Source organism: Puma concolor, chromosome B1, assembly GCF_028749965.1.
Source record: "Puma concolor isolate L17-30 chromosome B1, mPumCon1.1.hap2, whole genome shotgun sequence".
In the NCBI taxonomy this organism is placed as follows: domain Eukaryota; kingdom Metazoa; phylum Chordata; class Mammalia; order Carnivora; family Felidae; genus Puma; species Puma concolor.
The window spans coordinates 207258730-207262989 of NC_141670.1; positions in this window are offsets into that span (position 1 = coordinate 207258730).

Genomic DNA, 4260 nt, shown 5'->3' on the forward strand with positions numbered 1-4260 from the left:
CGAGCACACGGGCCCTGGGGGAGGCGTGGCTGCCCCTCAGCCTCCACGCCGGGGTCGCGGATGCCAGCGGGAGCAGCGGACGCCCCGGCCTTCCCAGTTACGGCAGGTGTGGACGCCTGAAGTGGGGTTTTGCTTCTGCACGTGGCTGCCACGAGAGACTGTCGCGGGTGTTGAAGTGGAACTCAAGGCCGTGAACACGGAGCCTCACGAAGCAGCAGTTACTCATCTAAAATGTTAGAGGTTCTTCGTGGACGTGGTTTCCCCCAGTAGCGGGTCCTCCCATGGGGTCTGGGGCTGGCACTGTCACGCCCAGAGCCTGGGACCCAGGAGCTCCGGGGACACTTGGGTCCTTTGCAGAGCAGTGGGCACTGAGTGCCTGCCACGTGCAGGCCCAGGACGGGCCCCGGGCACACGAGCAGGCAAGCAGGCCCGAAGGCTCCGGCCGAAAGGTGGGGTGGAGGCGGAGGGAAGAGAGGCGGGCGGGCCTCCGTAGATCTAGTAACGGTGACAGGAGGCTCAGGGCCGGTGGGTCGGGGGTTGGGTCCACAGAGGAGCCAGGATAAGGCACCGAGAAGGCCTCCACGGGGCGACCATGGAGGGGGTGCCAGGGCAGATGCTGGAGCTCTGGGCCGCCCTCACTTTCAGCTGCGGCTGTGAAACTCCCTGGCTTTCTGCTCCAGCTATAAAACGAAGGTGGGGGTGAAACAGACCCTAGACGGATGCCGTAATTCTGGGCCGAGACCTGCTGGCTTTCGGTAGCCCACTGCCGGTGTCCACGGTCCAACTCCCGAGTTTCTTAGCCCTATCCCATTCAGCAAGTCCGAGCCAGGGCTGTGGTTGGCTCCCTGGTGACCCCGCCTGCCCTCACCGTCCCCGTAGAGGTCGGCCGACTCCCGCTGCGCAGGACGGGGGTGGTCAGGACCGCCTCTGGCCCAGACCCTCAGCCCAGCCTCAAGTTCTTCAGGTTCCCGCCCACACCCACGTCACCCCTTCCACCATCAGGAATAGAACCCAAGGCCCCAACCCTCCCCCCACGTCAGGACTTTGCATTCGTTGCTCCCTTTCTGGACTATTCTTCGCCCAGATCTCTGTAGGACTGCCTCTTTCCCCATCAGGGCTCCACCCCTCTCCCCTCCACGACTCCACCCATGTGATGCCTACAGGGCCTCCTTCTGGTCCCTGAGACCCAGAGCCGGCCCAGCCTTGCCGGCCATGGAAACAGGAAGCCAGCAGGCACGCCTTCAGAGTCACTGGAAGGTGCATCTTAAGGCCTCTTCTCAACGCGCTCGGGAGAGGCTGGTCTTTCCCGGGTGGCCTGCGATGTATTCTCAAGAACCACCGAGTAAATACCGAGTGAGCGTCCCAGGGCAGGGGGTGGGAGTCGCAGACCTGCTTCACGTCCGCGCTGTTGTATAAATCATGCAGGCAGGTGTCTGCGCAGTGTCTCAGAGGACCCGGAACAACTAAAAGACAAAGGGTCTTTTATTGTGCATCGAGACAAAAGCAAAATAGGAACTTCTGCCATTAGGAACGTTCTCGAATTCCTAAGGAAAGAAGCCAGGGCTGCAAGGCTATTATCTCCAGTGACCCGGCCAGGCGGGTGTGCTCCCTTTCCCAAAGGTGAAACATGCTCCAGTCTTCCTAGGCTCACGGCTGCCTTCCGCAGTTGGCAAAGTTTGGGTTGGCTTCCACAAAAGCAGAACTGACTTACCAGGTTACTTTGGGTGCAAACCCAGCTCTGAAGAGCAAAGAGGTGGGGCCCCTCCTATCTTGTCCTTCCAGGTGGTGAGTTTTCCTGGGAGGGGCAGCTTCACCTGGAGGGGACAGTTGAGCTGGGCAAGGCAGGGTGGGCGGCGCTGTCCTAAATGTCAGGGCCCACCCTGTGGGCCGTGGTGGACACACCCAGGGTGGGAATGAGCTTCTGTGGGACCATCTCATTTGCCCACCCCAGGCCCTTGTCTGCAGGCCAGTTCGGGGCCTTCAGGGCCACGTGCAAAGGTGGGGAGGGGATGGTGAGGGGGAGTGGAGGGCATCAGCACGGTGGGCTCCCAGAGGCGGGAACCTGCGGCCTTGGTGCCTCTGGCCAGTCCTGAAGATGGGGGAGGCACGCATGGTGTAGGCAAGTTCAGAAGAGTGCATCAGTTTTTCCCGCATCTCCATTGAGCAGGTTCCCACCTCGAATACATCTCCATTGAGCAGGTTCCCACCTCGAATACGTGGGAGGAGGTGAGCAGAAACCCTGTCCCCAGGGAGAAAGCCCAGACAGAAAGGCAACTTCTATAATAGGCATGAGGATAAAGACAGAAGAGCAGGGGAAGGCAGCAGAAATAGCACCTGCAAAGGTCCTGTGGCCAACGGGAAGACATGTGGCTGGAACGTGGTAGGCAGGGAGGGACTCCTGGCTGGAGGATAGAAGGGAGGTTAGAGGAAGGTTAGGTGGCCCAGGCCTCAGGCTCTCTGAGCTGGAAAGCAGCTTGCACCTCCTGTTGGTGCAACAAGAAGCCACAAAGAGACTTAAGTAGGGAGACGACAGCATCTGATTTACATGCTACGGTCACTCTCAGGGAAGAAGTCATGCCTATGACCCTGTTTGGGGCGATTGTGAGGTGGAGGGGTGGGCCGTCAAGAGTACCTGAGTGCATGTTACATGAGTAAGCACTGCGTGCGAAGGGGAGAGGCGTGGGGGTGAGACATGCACCCAGGTCTGCAGTTCTTATCTTTGCCTTGTGCCTCAATTTGCATCTGCATTTAGAAAAAGTTCTCTGAGACGTTTGCTAACTGTGCCCTTATATCCTGCTCTTTCATTTCCCCTGCACAATCTAATTAATCCCATTTGGGAGGTATTTTCATAGGTGAGTACTAAGTGAGGGCTTAAAAGCATTTGTTTTGCAAATAGATACCCAGTTCCCTATTACTCTTTATTGAACCCACCCACACTTTCTCACCAGTTTGTGAATTTTGAAAACAACAGGATTCATAACAGGATTTCAGGATTGCCCACCACGGCCCAGTGAGCTGTACCAAGAGCTCAGTGCTAGCTCTGTAGCTGTCGTGTTACTGTTTTGTACCTAAGAGGACAGTCGTGTTGCCTATCCTCACTGCCACCTGAGAACGTTCCAGCTCCCGGGACCAGGGGTTCCCAGGGGCTCTCAGGTCCTTTCCCATCACCTGATCACCTCACCCATGGGGCCTGGCCAAGCCCACCCCAGGGAAGCCCTGGTGACCCTCCCACCAGTGCCTCTCTGGAACTAAGCATAGGTTGCTCCGTCAGGGGCTGGGGACCCTGCTTCAGCCACGTGTGGCCACCTCCCAGGGACCACCAGGCTTAGGGAAGTCCCTGCTTAGGCTTCTTGATGCTGACTTCTGGTTGCTGCACTTCTCTGCAGGATCAGGAAACTATTCCCGGGTGCCTCCCACCCATGCTTCACCCCACCATGGGTGCACCTCCTCCTTGGTCCCAGGAACCCAAACGTAAGACCAAGTTTGCCCAGAGAAATCCTCTGGGATCCCTGCCACAGCCTCCTGCGACCCTTTAGCCACCCAGAGCCACTGCGCACCTGCGGTGCCTTTCTTGCAGTGGCCCAAGAATATTTAAACGATCCCGGCCTAGGAGCGCTCGTGGTGTGGGGTAGGTGCAGGTCACACACTGCTCCCAGGGTGCGGGTGCAGGGCAGATGCGGCCTGGCACTCGGTTGGGTGCTGAGCAGGTGCGGCCTGCCAGTAAAGGTCCAGTGGGTGCGGAGCAGATGGCACACGGCGAACGTGTGTGCGGAGAAAGTGTGTAGATGGGTGTTTGTGCGGGTGTGCCGGTGCGAGTCACGTGCCTGTGCGGGACAGGTGTGTGTATGTGTGCGCGCGCGGGTGCAGGGCAGGTGGGGGCCTGGTGGAGGCCTAGCAGGTGCACGTATGGGTGCGGGGCAGAGATGTGTGTGTGTGTGTGTGTGTGTGTGTGTGTGTGTGTGTGTGCGCGCGCGCGCGTCTGTGCGCGCGCGCGCGCGGCAGGTGGAGGCCTGGTGGGTGCGGGGCAGCTGCGTGTGTGTGCGCGCGGATACGGGGCGGCGGGGGAGGGGGTTGCTGGGTGCGGGGTAGGAGGGTGCGCGGATGCCGGTAGGTGCGGCCAGGCGCGGCCGGCGGGAGAGCCTCGCTGCCGGGGCGGGGCGGGCGGGGCGGGCGGGCGCGGCCTGCAGCCGCCCGCGTCTTGCTGCGCGGCGCTCGCGCCTGGAAACAGGAGACTGCTGGGCCGGAAGCCCCGCCCGCGCG